The sequence below is a fragment of the Salvelinus fontinalis genome, chromosome 24 (genome assembly GCF_029448725.1).
Source record: "Salvelinus fontinalis isolate EN_2023a chromosome 24, ASM2944872v1, whole genome shotgun sequence".
Taxonomy (NCBI): domain Eukaryota; kingdom Metazoa; phylum Chordata; class Actinopteri; order Salmoniformes; family Salmonidae; genus Salvelinus; species Salvelinus fontinalis.
The window spans coordinates 19926436-19942850 of record NC_074688.1 but is presented as its reverse complement, the minus strand read 5'-3'; positions in this window follow the sequence as shown (position 1 = coordinate 19942850).

The following is a 16415-nucleotide window of genomic DNA, read 5'->3' as shown; positions in this document are numbered from 1 at the left end:
CTGAGATGCGTGTCCCCAGCCCGGTACCACCAGTTCCGGCACCACGCACTAGGCCTAATGTGCGTCCCCAGGGTCCAGTATGCCCTGTTCCTTCTCCCCGCACTAGCCTGAAGATGCGTGTCCTTAGCCCGGTGCCTCCAGTTCCGGCACCACGCACCAGGCCTACAGTGCGCCTCAGCCGGCCAGAGTCTGCCGTCTGCACAGCGGTGCCTGAGCCGCCCGTCTGCCAAGCGCCATCTGAGCCACCCGCCTGCCAAGCGCCATCTGAGCCACCCGTCTACCCAGCGCCATCTGAGCCACCCGTCTGCCCAGCGCCATCTGAGCCATCCGTCTGCCCAGCGCCATCTGAGCCATCCGTCTACCCAGCGCCATCTGAGCCGCCAGTCTGCCCCGAGCCGTCAGAGCCGTTCGTCAGTCAGGAGCCGCTAGAGCCATTCGTCAGTCAGGATCTGCCAGTGCCGTCAACCAGACAGGATCTGCCAGAGCCGCCAACCAGACAGGATCTGCCAGAGCCGCCAACCAGCCATGAGCAGCCAGATCCGTCAGCCAGCCATGAGCAGCCAGATCCGTCAGCCAGCCATGAGCAGCCAGAGCCGCCAACCAGACAGGATCTGCCAGAGCCGCCAACCAGCCATGAGCAGCCAGATCCGTCAGCCAGCCATGAGCAGCCAGATCCGTCAGCCAGCCATGAGCAGCCAGATCCGTCAGCCAGCCATGAGCAGCCAGATCCGTCAGCCAGCCATGAGCAGCCAGATCCGTCAGCCAGCCATGAGCAGCCAGATCCGTCAGCCAGCCATGAGCAGCCAGATCCGTCAGCCAGCCATGAGCAGCCAGGATCCGTCAGCCAGCCATGAGCAGCCATATCCGTCAGCCAGCCATGAGCCATCCAGCCAGGATCCGCCAGAGCCGTCATCCAGCCAGGATCCGCCAGAGCCGCCAGCCAGCCAGGATCCGCCAGAGCCAGCCAGCCAGGATCCGCCAGAGCCAGCCAGCCAGGATCCGCCAGAGCCAGCCAGCCAGGATCCGCCATCCAGCCAGGATCCGTCCCTCAGTCCGGAGCTGCCGTCCCTCAGTCCGGAGCTGCCCCTTATCCCGGTGCTGCCCCTTATCCCGGTGCTGCCCCTTATCCCGGTGCTGCCCCTTATCCCGGTGCTGCCCCTTATCCCGGTGCTGCCCCTTATCCCGGTGCTGCCCTTATCCCGGTGCTGCCCCTTATCCCGGTGCTGCCCCTTAGTCCGGTGCTGCCCCTTAGTCCGGTGCTGCCCCTTAGTCCGGTGCTGCCCCTTAGTCTGGTGCTGCCCCTTAGTCCGGTGCTGCCCCTTAGTCCGGTGCTGCCCCTTAATCCAGTGGGGTTAATGTGGAGGGTGGTTATTTGGAGGAGGTTACGGAGGCGGGTAGTGACTGTAGTGGGGTGGGGACCACGACCAGTGCCGGAGCCGCCGCCGTGGAGGGACGCCCACCCAGACCCTCCCCTAGACTGTGTGCTGGTGCGCCCGGAGTTCGCACCTTAAGGGGGGGGTTATGTCACGCCCTGGCCTTAGTATTCTCTGTTTTCTTAATTATTTTAGTTAGGTCAGGGTGTGACATGGGGAATGTATGTGTTTTTTGTAGTGTCTAGGGTGGTTGTAAGGTTTAGGGGGTTTATTAGAGTAGTTGGGTTTATGTTTAGTATAGAGGTCTAGCTGTGTCTATGGTTGAGTGTAGGTATCTAGGAAAGGCTATGGTTGCCTGAATTGGGTCTCAATTAGAGACAGCTGGTTATTGTTGTCTCTGATTGGGAGCCATATTTAAGGCAACCATAGGCTTTAGCTGTTTGTGGGGAATTGTCTATGTTGAACGTTTGTTGCTTGTCCATGCACTTACGTCATTAGCTTCACGGTCGTTTGTTGTTTTGGTTTGTTTTGTGTATAGTGTTCATTTTCGTGTTTTTTCCTCTCTTCTAATAAAAGAAGATGTACTTTCCACACGCTGCGCCTTGGTCCTCTCTCAGTCCCTTTGAGATTGTGACAATGCGGTCGGCGTATTTCATCATTTTGTTTAGTATACCATCAACATCACATGTCTTTTTGGATTGGAGGGTTTGTATTTTGTTCTGTAGCTCATACAATATAATTGGAGAATCCAGTGGTTAATAGCTGATTCTAAGTTTTGCAAATGATCATGTATATGTGTTTGCTGTTGGTTCTTTGTTCCAGTTGAAGTCGGAAGTTTACATACACCTTAGCCAAATACATTTAAACTCAGTTTTTCACAATTCCTGACATTTAATGCTAGTAGAAATTCCCTGTCTTAGGTCAGTGAGGATCACCACTTTATTTTAAGAATGTGGAATGTCAGAATAAAGGTAGAGAGAATGATTTATTTCAGCTTTTATTTCTTTCATCTCATTCCCAGTGGGTCAGAAGTTTACATACACTCAAGTATTTGGTAGCATTGCCTTTAAATTGTTTAACTTGGGTGAAACGTTTTGGGTAGCCTTCCACAAGCATCCCACAATAAGTTGAGTGAATTTTGGCCCATTCCTCCTGACAGAGCTGGTGTAACTGAGTCAGGTTTGTAGCACCGGACTAAGGGGCAACACCGGACTAAGGGGCAGCACCGGACTAAGGGGCAACACCGGACTGACTGGCGGATCCTGGCTGGCTGGCTCTGGCGGATCCTGGCTGGCTGGCTCTGGCGGATCCTGGCTGGCTGGCTCTGGCGGATCCTGGCTGGCTGGCTCTGGCGGATCCTGGCTGGCTGGCTCTGACGGATCCTGGCGGGCTGACGGCTCTGGCGGATCCTGGCTGGCTGACGGCTCTGGCGGATCCTGGCTGGCTGGCTGACGGCTCTGGCGGATCCTGGCTGGCGGACGGCACTGGCAGATCCTGGCTGGCGGACGGCACTGGCTGCTCCTGTATTGGCGGACGGCTCGGGCTGCTCCTCTCTGGCGGACGGCTCTAGCGGCTCGGGACAGACGGGCAGCTCTGACGGCTCGGGACAGACGGGCAGCTCTGACGGCTCGGGACAGACGGGCAGCTCAGACAGCGCTGGGCAGGCAGGCAGCTCGGACAGCGCTGGGCAGGCAGGCAGTTCTGGGCAGACTGGCAGTGCAGGTGGCTCTGGGCAGACGGGCACACCTGTAGGGAGGAGACGGAGAGACAGCCTGGTGCGTGGGGCTGCCACAGGACCCACCAGGCTGGAGAGACCTACAGGAGGCTTGATGTTAAGAAGAGGCACCCGAAGAACCGGGCTGTGGGGGAGCACTGGAGCTCTGGTGCGCAGCCTTGGCACCACTCCCCCAGGCTGGAATACTTCTCCAGCCCGTACCCTCCAGAGTGCAGGCACAGGTTGAACCGGGCTGTGGATGAGCACTGGAGATCTAGTGCCTACTACGCGCACCTCTCCCTTATCCCACATTTTACATTTACATTTACATTTTTAGTCATTTAGCAGACGCTCTTATCCAGAGCGACTTACAGTAGAGTGCATACATTTTATTACATTTTACATACTGAGACAAGGATATCCCTACCGGCCAAACCCTCCCTAACCCAGACGACGCTATGCCAATTGTGCGTCGCCCCACGGACCTCCCGGTTGCGGCCGGCTGCGACAGAGCCTGGGCGCGAACCCAGAGACTCTGGTGGCGCAGCTAGCACTGCGATGCAGTGCCCTAGACCACTGCGCCACCCGAGAGGCGCAGTGGTCTAGGTACGAGCGGAGCGTAGGCATAGGACGCACTGCACCCTCCCAGCGCCCCGGAGACACAGCACGCAGAGCCGGCGCAGGATACCCTGGACCGAAACTGCGTACCGGAGACCAGACGCGCTGAGCAGGCACAATAAGCCCCGGCTGGATGCCCATATTCACATGACACTTTCGGGGGGCTGCCCTATAGCGCACCGGGCTATGGGCACGCACTGGCGACACCGTGCGCTTAACCGCATAACACGGTGCCTGACCAGTCACGCGTTGCTTATAATAAGCACGAGGAGTGCGCTCAGGTCTGCTACCTGGCTTAGCCACACTCCTCTCTAGCCCCCCCCCAAAAAAAAAGATTCTGGGGTTGCCTCTCGTACCTGTTGCGCTGCCGTGCTGCCCCCTCATATCGCCGCCGCTCAGCTTTCGCTTCCTCCAGCTCAGCTTTGGGGCGGCGATACTCCCCAGCCTGTGCCCAGGGTCCTTCTCCGTTCAAAATCTCCTTCCATGTCCAGGAGTCCTGGGATTTCTGCTGCTGCTGTCGCTGCCCTTTTCCCCGCTGCTTGATCCTTTGTTGGTGGGTGATTCTGTAACGGCTGTCATATTCGTTCTCCTCCTCAGACGAGGAGGAGCATGGGTCGGACCAACACGCAGCGAGGTATGTAGACATAATGATTTATTAAATGAAGACGAAACATGAAGAACACTTGAATAAACTACAAAACAACAAACGACGTTAAACAGACCTGAACTTGAGAACATAAAAAACAATGAACGCACGAACAGGAAAGAACGAACGAACGAGACGAGACAGTACCGTGTGGTGCAACAAACACAGACACAGCAACAATCACCCACAAACAAACAGTGTGAACAACCTACCTTAACTTCTCTGGGATAGTTGGGACGCTAGCGTCCCAACTGACAAGCACCCCCAACCCCACCCTCACTGATTAGCATCGCGTCACAATGAAAAGGAAAATCTAAATATCATAAAATCACAAGTCCAAGACACCAAATGAAAGATACAGATCTTGTGAATAAAGCCACCATTTCAGATTTTTAAAATGTTTTACAGGGAAGACAAAATATGTAAATCTATTAGCTAACCACGTTAGCAAAAGACATCATTTTTCTTTGTCCACCATTTTTTCTCTCCACCAGTAGCTATCACCAATTCGGCCAAATAAAGATATTGATAGCCACTAACCAAGAAAAAACCTCATCAGATGACAGTCTGATAACATATTTATTGTATAGGATAGGTTTTGTTAGAAAAATGTGCATATTTCAGGTATAAATCATAGTTTACAATTGCACCCACCATCACAACTCGACTAGAATAAATACAGAGAGCAACGTGTATTACCTAATTACTAATCATAAAACATTTCTTAAAAATACACAGCTCACAGCAATGGAAAGACACAGTTCTTGTGAATTCAGACAATATTTCAGATGTTCTAAGTGTTTTACAGCGAAAACACAATAAATCGTTATATTAGCATACCACATGTGCAAACGTTACCCGAGCGTTGATTCAAGCCAAAAGAGAGCGATAACGTAATCATCGCCAAAATATATTATTTTTTTCACTAACCTTCTCAGAATTCTTCCGATGACACTCCTGTAACATCATATTACAACATACATATAGAGTTTGTTCGGAAATGTGCATATTTAGCCACAAAAAAACGTGGTTATACAATGACAATACTAGCAAAACTAGCCTGAAAATGTCGGGCGCCATATTTGACAGTGATCTTGTCTCATGAATAACTATTCATAAACTTGACTAAAAAAATATAAGTTGGACAGCTATCGAAAGACAAATTAGTTCTTAATGCAATCGCTGAATTACATTTCTAAAATTATCCTTACTGTGCAATACAGGGTTCACCAAGCGAAGCTATACCAAAGAAAATGGCGGAATATGCGTTTAACATTTTTCGACAGAACAACGATTTATCATCTTAAATATTTCTTACTATGAGGTGATCTTCCATCAGAATCTTGGGCAATGTATCCTTTCTTGGGTCTAATCTTCTTTTGGTTGAAAGATGTCCTCTTGTCCGTCGAAATGCCCACTAACGTTCGACCGGGACCCCGAAACGTGCCCAGCGCTTCAAAGTGCATCACAAAGCAATGCCTCAAAATCGCACTAAACGGATATAAATTGCTATAAAACGGTTTAAATTAACTACCTTATGATGTTTTTAACACCTATAACGAGTAAAAACATGACCGGCGATATATTACTGGCTAAACAACAGCTTGGAAAGAGAGCAGGTCCGACGTCCATCGTGCGTCAGGCTCAGGGAGCAAAAGAACGGTACATCTGGTCTTTGGCCTTTTATACAGGTCCTGATTGCGCAATCGACTCCATTCAAATTGTCACCACTTACTGACATCTAGAGGAAGGCGTGGGCAGTGTTTGTATCCTCATAGCTTTTACAGGGACATTAAAACTGACCTGGGACCAGAGGCCAAGATTTCTGAAATCTCACTCCATATCAGGAAAAGTGCTGTAGAATGAGTTCTGTTCCACTCAGAGACATAATTCAAACGGCTATAGAAACTAGAGAGTGTTTTCTATCCAATAATAATAATAATATGCATATTGTACGAGCAAGAATTGAGTACTAGGCAGTTTAATTTGGAGATAAATTTTCGCTAAGTCGAAACAGCACCCCCTATATCCCCAAAAAATTTATATGGTTCTCAATCAGAAGAAACGTCAAACACCTGCCCCTAATTGAGAACCATATCAGGCAACACATTGAACCCAACATAGAAACACATAACATAGACTACCCACCCAGCTCACGTCCTGACCCACTAAACAAAGTTAAACAAGTTTAGGAAAGTGACAGCTTGGGTCATTGTTCATTTGGAAGACCCATTTGCGACCAAGCTTTAACTTCCTGACTCATGTCTTGAGATGTTGCTTCAATATATCCACATAATGTTCCTTCTCATGATACCATCTATTTTGTGAAGTGCACCAGTCCCTCCTGCAGCAAAGCACCCCCACAACATGATGCTGCCACCCCTGTGCTTCACGGTTGAATGGTGTTCTTCAGTTTGCAAGCATCCCCCTTTTTCCTCCAAACATAACGATGGTCATTATGACCAAAGAGTTTTATTTTTGTTTCATCAGACCAGAGGACATTTCTCCAAAAAGTACGATCTTTGTCCTCATGAGCAGTTGCAAACCGTAATCAGATTTTTTTATGCCGTTTTTTTGAGCAGTGATTTCTTCCTTGCTGAGCGGCCTTTCTGGTTATGTCGATACAGGACTCTTTTTACTGTGGATATAGATACTTTTGTACCTGTTTCCTCCAGCATCTTCACAAGGTCCTTTGCTGTTGTTCTGGGATTGATTTGCACTTTTCACACCAAAGTATGTTCATCTCTAGGAGACAGAACACGTCTCCTTCCTAAGCAGTACGGCGGCTGCGTGGTCCCATGGTGTTAACCTGTCTAGGATCAGCGTGGCGCTAGCGGCACCCCCCCCCCCCCCCCCACTGAAAAACCAGTGCCGCGAAATTCAAAAAAAATATTTTTTTAAAATATTTAACTTTCACACATTAAAGTCCAATACAGCTAATGAAAGACACAGATCTTATGAATCCAGTCAACATTTCCGATTTTTAAAATGTTTTACAGGGAAGACACAATATGTAAAGATGTACATCTATTACCTAAAAACACATTAGCATAATCCACCATCTTTTATTTGTCCACCAACACCAGTAGCCATCACCAATTCGGCTAAACTAAGATATTTATAGCCCCTAACCAACAAAAAAACTCATTAGATGACAGTCTGATAACATATTTATGGTATGGGATAGGTTTTGTTAGAAAAAAGTGCATATTTCAGGTATATGGCATAGTTTACAATTGCACCCACCATCACAAATGGACTAGAATAATTACAATGAGCAACGTGTTTACCTAACTACTAATCATCAAACATTTCGTAAAAATACACAGCATACACGAATCGAAAGACACAGATCCTGTGAATACAGACAATATTTCAGATTTTCTAAGTGTCTTACAGCGAAAACACAATAAATCGTTATATTAGCATAGCACATAGCACATAGCAGCCCAGCATTGATTCTAGCCAAAGTGGGCGATAACGTCAACATCGCCAAAAATATATTAATTTTTTCACTAACCTTCTCAGAATTCTTCAGATGACACTCCTGTAACATCATATTACACAATCCATATAGAGTTTGATCGAAAATGTTTATATTTAGCCACCAAAATCATGGTTAGACAATGTGAAATGTAGACAAGCTGGTAAAGAAAATGTCCTTGCGCCACTTAGACAGTGATCTACTCTTATACATAAATACTCATAAACGTGACTAAAAAATATAGGGTGGACAGGGATTGATAGACAATTTAATTCTTAATACAATTGCGTTATTACATTTTTTAATTTATCCTTACTTTTCAATACAGTTTGCGCCAAGCGAAGCTACGTCAAAAAACATGGCGTCCTAAGCCACTAAAATGTTTCGACAGAAACACGATTTATCATAATAAAAATGTCCTACCTTGAGCTGTTCTTCCATCAGTATCTTGGGCAAAGGATCCTTTCTTGGGAGAAATCGTCTTTTGGTGGAAAGCTGTCCTCTTGCCATGTGGAAAAGTCAACTGCGTTCGGGATGAACTGAAAAGCGTGCCCAACTTTTCACATCGTTGCAAAAATAAATGTCCCAAAATCGCACTAAACGGATATAAATTGCTATAAAACGCTTTAAATTAACTACCTTATGATGTTTTTAACTCCTATAACGAGTGAAAAGATGACCGGAGAAATATAACAGGCTAAACTAACGCTTGGAACAGGAGAGGGTCGGTGTCTTCCACGCGCGTTACGCAGCTCCCAAAGAATGACTAGCTTCAGAGTTTTTTCATTTGTAGGGCCTGTGAACGCGCAATCGAGCCCGTTGGAATCGTCATCACGTAAAGGCATCCAGGGGAAGACGTAAGAAGTGTCCGTATAGTCATAGCAACGACAGTGCCCTTTTAACTGACTTCAGAAAAGTGGCCAACATGTCTCAAATCTGACTCCATGTCAGGGAAATTGCTGTAGAATGGGCTCTGTTCCACTTAGAGACAAAATTTCAACTCCTATAGAAACTATAGACTGTTTTCTATCCAATAATAATAATAATATGCATATTGTACGATCAAGGATTTTGTGGGAAGCCGTTTAAAAAATTAGCCACATTAGCATAAGTAGTCTAAACAGCGCCCCCATCCCCAACAGGTTAATACGTGTGTACTATTGTTTGTACAGATGAACGTGGTACCTTCAGGAATTTGGGAATTGATCCCAAGGATGAACCAGACTTGTGGAGGTCTGCAATTTTTTTTCTGAGGTATTGGCTGATTTCTTTTGAATTTCTCATGATGTCAATCAAAGAGGCACTGAGTAAGTAGGCCTTGAAATACATCCACAGGTACACCTCCAATTGACTCAAATATTGTCAATTAGCCTATAAGAAGCTTCTAAAGCCATGACATCATTTTCTGGAATTTTCCAAGCTGTTTAAAGGCACGGTCATCTTAGTGTATGTAAACTCCTGACCCACTGGAATTGTGATACAGTGAATTATAAGTGAAATAATCTGGAAACAATTGTTGGAAGAATTACTTGTGTCATGCACAATGTAGATGTTCTAACTGACTTGACAATACTATAGTTTGTTAACAAGACATTTGTGGAGTGGTTGAAAAATGAGTTTTAATGACTCCAACCTAAGTGTATGTAAACTTCCAACTTCAACTGTATATGGCCGAAAAAGTTGGAGAAGTGGTTTATCCATACATCTCCATTTTGGATAGATAGCTCTTCGTGTTGTTGTTTTTGCTGTGTTCCAATTCTCCCAGAAGTGATTTGATTCTATGTATTCTTCAGTCACACTGAGCTGTTTTCTGACATGTTGTTCCTTCTTTTTTCTTAGTCTATTTCTGTGCTGTTTTAGTGTTTCCCCATAGTGAAGGCGTAGGTACTGTTTTTTGGGGTCTCTGTGTTTTTGGTTGGATAGGTTTCTGAATTTCTTTCTAGGTTTTGCATTCTTCATCAAACCATTTCTCATTGTTAGTTTTCTTAGGTTTTCTGCTAGAATTGTATTTCTTTGATATGTTAGCTGATAGGTCAAATAAACTGCTCAGGCATTCTACTGCTAAGTTTACACCTTCGCTATTGCAGGAAAATATTTTGTCCAGGATGTTATCTAGGATCGATTGTATTTTTTGGCCAACTGTTTTTTGGTCGGTTGTCTACACTACCCTCCTTCCATCTATTGCATTTTTTAATAGCTTGCAGTTTGTTCGTCTTCAACACCTCATGGTTGAGTATTGATATTTTCAAGTAGATTGTGATTTTGCTGTGGTCTGATAGGGGTGTTAGTTGGCTGACCGTGAACACTCTGAGAGACTCTGGGTTGAGGTCAGTGATAAAGTAATCTACAACACTACTGCCAAGGGATGAGTTGTAGGTGTACCTACCGTAAGAGTCCCCTCAAAGCCTACCATTGATTATTTACTGACCCAGCGTGCAATAGAGCTACAAGAGTTGTGACCCATGTTTATTGTTTGTTTTGTCGTAGTTGTGTCTAGAGGGGCATATTTGGGAGGGAATGGTGTCACCTCCAGGTAGGTGCTTGTCCCCCTGTGTGTTGAGGGTGTCAGGTTCTTGTCCAGTTCTGGTGTTTAGGTGACTACAGACTTGTACATGTCCCTGGGCCTGGAAACAGTTAAGCTCCCCCTCTAGGATGGAGAAGCTATCTTCATAAAAGTATGGGGGTTCTAGTGGGGGGATATAGGTAGCACAGAGAAGGACATTTTTCTCTGTTGAGATTATTTCCAATTTCATTTCTAGCCAAATGTTCTTGTTTTGATTAATTTAATGGAATGGGTTAAGTCTGATCTATACCAAATTAGCATACCTCCTGAGTCTCATCCCTGTGTAACACCTGGTAGCTTGGTGGATGGGACTACCAGCTCTCTGTAACCAAAGAGGACAACCAGTGGGTCCATCTCCTCTGGACCATGTTTCTTGCAGGATGACAATGTCTGTATTTCTGAAATCTGGGTTCCTGATTTTTAGGCCAAAGGCAGATGACCTCAGACCTTATATATTCCAGGTTGAGATAGTAAAATATTTGTGTTCCATAGTGTCCTGTGTTGTTTTTGTGTGGTTTAGGCATGGACCATTACTTTTTCTCTCTCCTGCCCTGTTGCTGATTGTGAAGACTCAGAGTGTTGTTATCAGTGTTGGTGTCATTGTGGTTTGTTCTCTGTCTCTGTTTAATCTAGGCCTCTCATCATTCTGCCTGCTCACCCTCACCACCAGAACCGTCTGTGGGGGTCAAGGGCGCCCAACAGTTACTGTCAGCACACCACTAGGTACATCATGTACCTTTATTCTGTACATGTTAACTGTTTTATGTTTGTGAACATACAGGTAACTGACAAAATAAAGGAAACACCAACAGAAAGTGTCTTAATAGGGCTTTGGACCACCACAAGCCAGAACAGCTTTAATGCACCTTGGCATAGATTCAACAAGTGTCTGAAACTCTATCGAAGGGATGCGACACCATTCTTTCAAGAGAAATTCCACCATTTGGTGTTTTGTTGATTGTGGTTTAAAACGCTGTCTTAGGCTCCACTCCAGAATCTCCCATATGTGTTCAATTGAGTTGTGATCTGGTAACTGAGACGGCAATGGCATATGGTTTACATCGTTTTCATGCTCATCAAACAATTTAGTGACTACTCTTGCCCTGTGGATGGCGGTATTGTCGTCCTATGGAGGCATAGCCATGGTAGCTAAAATAATGGCCTGCCCAGCATATTTATACATGACCCAAAGCATGATGGGATGTTAATTGCTTAATTAACTCAGGAACCACACCTGTGTGGAAGCACCTGCTTTCAGTATACTTTGCATCTGTCGTTTACTAAAGGTTTTCCATTATTTTGACAGTTACCTGTATATTGTAGGTGATTACCTTGTTGAGTCTTACTTAGTCTTCTAAATGCTATATTCACAACTGTATGTATATGCAGGAGGTCTCCATTTCCATACAGTATGTCATAACACTGACTATCAAGAACACCTCTGACCAAACTCTGAACTCTGATCTCTGGGCATGTTTGGTTCTCACCTCCAACCCCATGTCTCTGCTATTGGAAACTGAACAGACCCAGTAAGATTGGATTCTTCTCTCATGTCAATCATATCAGTTGTCACCTTGCATAAATTATTCAAAGTATAAATGTTTTGGAAGTTGGTCCATATTATGTTTGTTCCAATTCCTTGCAGTCAATTTCTTTATTACTTATAATGGTCCTCTGGTTACTAGCATACTAATGGTGAATAGACTTACATGAGGTTCTCAGTTTGTTCCAAAGCTCAACTGTGCCCTCTATCAGTGGAACGCCACACTACAGCCATTTCTCAGCCGGTCCTCTCAGTAGGATGACAAAGTGAAGAAGTGCAGTACTGTTTCAAGTGGCAGATTACATGTGGATAAACATGTTTTTCATGAGACCTGCTCAAGCTGAGATAATTACTTTGATTCAGGCATTTTCCACATTTGAGTGTATTTATCTTTCCCAAAACCAATTTAATATAGGATTTTTGTTTTGTACACTAAATGACTAAAGTGGCTATGATCAAACACAGTGCTGAGTAAATTGTCTTTATGTACACAAAGCCCATTATAAGAACTAGTATGGCCACCTGCTGGCTTCAACTTGACTTACAGTCAGACCCAGAGAACAGCACCATATGTTAACACTTTGATCACCAGATACACATATGATGACACTGACACTGTCTCTATAAGAGGCAGGCATTTTACCCAGGCGTTTGGGGCACTTCCCTCACAATTGCACACAAACGCAACCTCTCTCTCTCTCAATTCAATTATATTTAAGGGCTTTATTGGCATGGGACACATATGTTAACATTGCCAAAGCAAGTGAACTAGAAAATAAACAAAAGTGAAATAAACAATAAAAATGTACAGTATACATTACACTCACAAAGGTTCCAAAAGAACAAAGACATAAAAAAATGTCATTTTATGTGCAAATAGTACAAAAGCGAAAAGAAATCAACATAAATATGGGTTGTATTTACAATGGTGTTTGTTCTTCACTGGTCGCCCTTTTCTTGTGGCAAAAGGTCACAAATCTTGCTGCTGTGATGGCACACTGTGATATTTCACCCAATAGATATGGGAGTTGATCAAAATTGGGTTTGTTTTCGCATTGTTTGTGTATCTGAGGATTTCTGAGGGAAATCTGTGTCTCTTATATGGTCATACATTTGGCAGGAGGTTAGGAAGTGCAGGTCAGTTTCCACCTCATTTTGTGGGCAGTGTGTACGTAGCATGGCTTCTCTTGAAAGCCAGGTCTTCCTACGGCGGCCTTTCTCAATAGCAAGGCTATGCTCATTGAGTCTGTACATAGTCAAAGCTTTCCTTAAGTTTAGGTCAATCACTCTCTGCTTCGGGACAAATAGCATTCTAGTTTGCTCTGTTTTTTGTTCATTCTTTCCAATGTGTCAAGTAATTCTCTTTTTGTTTTCTCGTGAAAAGTTGGGTCTAATTGTTTTGCTGTCCTGGGGCTCTGTGGGGTCTGTTTGTGTTTCTGAACAGAGCCCCAGGACCAGCTTGCTTAGGGGGCACTTCTCCAGGTTAGTTGCTCTGTAGGTGATGGCTTTGTTTTGGAAGGTTTGGGAATCGCTTCCTTTTAGGTGGTTGTAGAATTCAACGTCTCTTTTCTGGATTTTGATAATTAGCGGGTATCGGCCTAATTCTGCTCTGCATGCATTATTTGGTGTTTTACGTTGTACACTGAGGATGTTTTTGCAGAATTCTGCATGCAGAGTCTCAATTTGGTGTTTGTCCCATTTTGTGAATTCTTGGTTGGTGAGCGGACCCCAGACCTCACAACCATAAATGGCAATGGGTTTTAGAACTGATTCAAGTATTTTTAGACAGATCCTAATTGGTTTGTCTCTCTCTCTCAATTCAATTCAAAGGGCTTAATTGGCATGGGAAACAAATGTTTACATTGCCAAAGCAAGTAAAATAGATCATATACAAAATTGAAATAAATAATCAGAAATGAACAGTAAACATCACACTCAAAAGTTTAAAAAGAATAGAGACATTTCAAATGTTACATTATGGCTATGTACAGTGTTGTAACAATGTGCAAGAATGTAAACTACAAAAGGGAAAGTAAATAAATATAGGTCTTATTTAAAATGGTGTTTGTTTTTCACTGGTTGCCCTTTTTTGTGGCAACAGGTCACAAATATTGCTGCTGTGATGGCACACTGTGGTATTTCACCCAATAGATATGAGAGTTTATCAAAATGTGATTGTTTTTTAACTCTTTGTGTATCTGTGTAATCTCAGGGAAATATGTGTCTACAATATAGTCATACATTTGGCAGGAGGTTAGGAAGTGCAGGTCAGTTTCCTCATAATTTTTGAGACAGTGTTCACATAGCCTGTCTTCTCTTGAGAGTCCGGTCTGCCTGCCCGGACTCTCTCAATAGCAAGGATAAGCTCAATGAGTATGTAAATAGTCAAAGCTTTCCTTCATTTTTGGTCAGTCATAGTGGTCTGGCGAAATAGCATTCCAGTTTGCTCAGTTTTTTTGGTTAATTCTTTCCAATGTGTCAAGTAATTATCCTTTTGTTTTCTTAGTATTTGTTTGGGTCTAATTGTATTGCTGTCCTGGGGCTCTGTGGGGTTTGTTTGTGTCTGTGAACAGAACCTCAGTACCAGCTTGCTGAGAGGACTCTTCTCTTGGTTCATAGGTTATGGCTTTGTTATGGAAGATTTGGGAATCGCTTCCTTTTAGTTGGTTGTAGATCTTAAAGGCTGTTATCTGGATTTTGATAATTTGTGGGTATCGTGTATCATACTAATTATGCTCTACATGCATTATTTAGTGTTTTACGTTGTACACGGAGGAGGTACAACGTTAAAAAAAACTATTTGGTGTTTGTCCCATTTTGTGAATTATTTGTTGGTGAGTGGACCCCAGTCCTCACAACCATAAAGGGCAATGAGTTCTATAACTGATTCAAGGATTTTTTGCCAGATCCTAATTGGTATGTCGAATTTTATGTTCCTTTGATGGCCTAGAAAGCCCTACTTACCTTGTCTCTCAGATCGTTCACAGCTTTGTGGACGTTACCTGTGGTGCTGATGTTTAGGCCGAGGTAGGTATCATTTATTGTGTGCCCTATGTCAACGGTGTCTAGATGGAATTTGTATTTCTCTCTCTTTCTCTATCTCCTCTTTGAAGTCTTGTCTTCTGGAAGAATGTGTGTTTTTGTTGCGGCCTGGCATCAGTAAACTGCAGCGTCTGTTTACCATTTCACACATTTGTTAGTACTGCAGGCGAACTGGGGAGGGAGGGAGGGAGGGAGGGAGGGAGGGAGGGAGGGAGGGAGAGAGAGAGAGAGAGAGAGAGAGAGAGAGAGAGAGAGAGAGAGAGAGAGAGAGAGAGAGAGAGAGAGAGAGAGAGAGAGAGAGAGAGAGAGAGAGAGAGAGAGAGAGAGAGATGGGAAGCTCTGTTTTGTACCGTTGTTATCTTTTGGTTCATTAACGGCTCAACCTTCTAAAGATGTCAGAGATGTCTGTTTTTGTTTTAAAATACTTCACTAAAGTATAGCAGATGTCTGTATTTTGGGGTATAATAAGTGAAAGGATAAAGGCGTAGTAGGATATACTAATTTCGTGTTAAGTCTCGTGCAGATCTGCCAATGAAACTGAACATATTGTTCACATCTATAATTGCACGTCTTAGGACTGCTTCTTCTCTTCAATATGCTTTGTAAGATGGTTACAACACTAAGCTAGGTGAGTTGCTCTAGCTTGGACCAGAGAGCCCTCTAGTGGTCTAAGGATGTAATAACTCCTAAAAGAGGGAGATCAGTAGTGGGTTTGTTTATTGGATCCAGATTTGACCGTCTGAAAGCACAGATGAATGATTTTTGTAGTCTGGTAAACAGCCCACATCGAGAGAGTTCAGGCTGTCAGACATGTCTTGGGGGGACGGGGGCCTCAAAGTAAATCCCTGAGAATGCATGTCACGGTAAACCTGAGAGCTCTACCGCCTTCAACCACCTTACAGGGAACAACACACTTCTTAAGGAGCAAAGCAGTTAGACCAAAATGAGAGGTGACAGCATATTAATTTCAGCCTGTGTTTTTCTTTAAGTGCTTTTTAAATTGCTGTAGAATGATGAGCGGTCAGTAGATTTATATTCCAGGGATGATTTAGGCTTCCTAAGTGGCAGTACTCTCTACTGCTTGCTCCCTCTTTTTTTTATGGAGTATATGCCTTTTTGAAGGCTTTATTCCATTCCCATGTAGTTTATGCAGGGATGAATCCCCTTGAGTTTTTATATTTTTAGTAAGTGTGTAAAGTAAGCAGCACCTTGGTTCCCATATGCAGTAAGGAAGAATGTCAGCCTTCTTTGCACTTTTGTACTCACACAGAGAAACATAAACACACAGGATAAGTACTATTTGATTACGATTATTTGATACACGTTGAAGGTGTGGTGAAACAATGTTAAGGCATGTATTCACCACACACACACATCCTTTCAGGGATTTTGATTAAACGGATAGCAGAACATGTTGTGTATAATGAGAGCA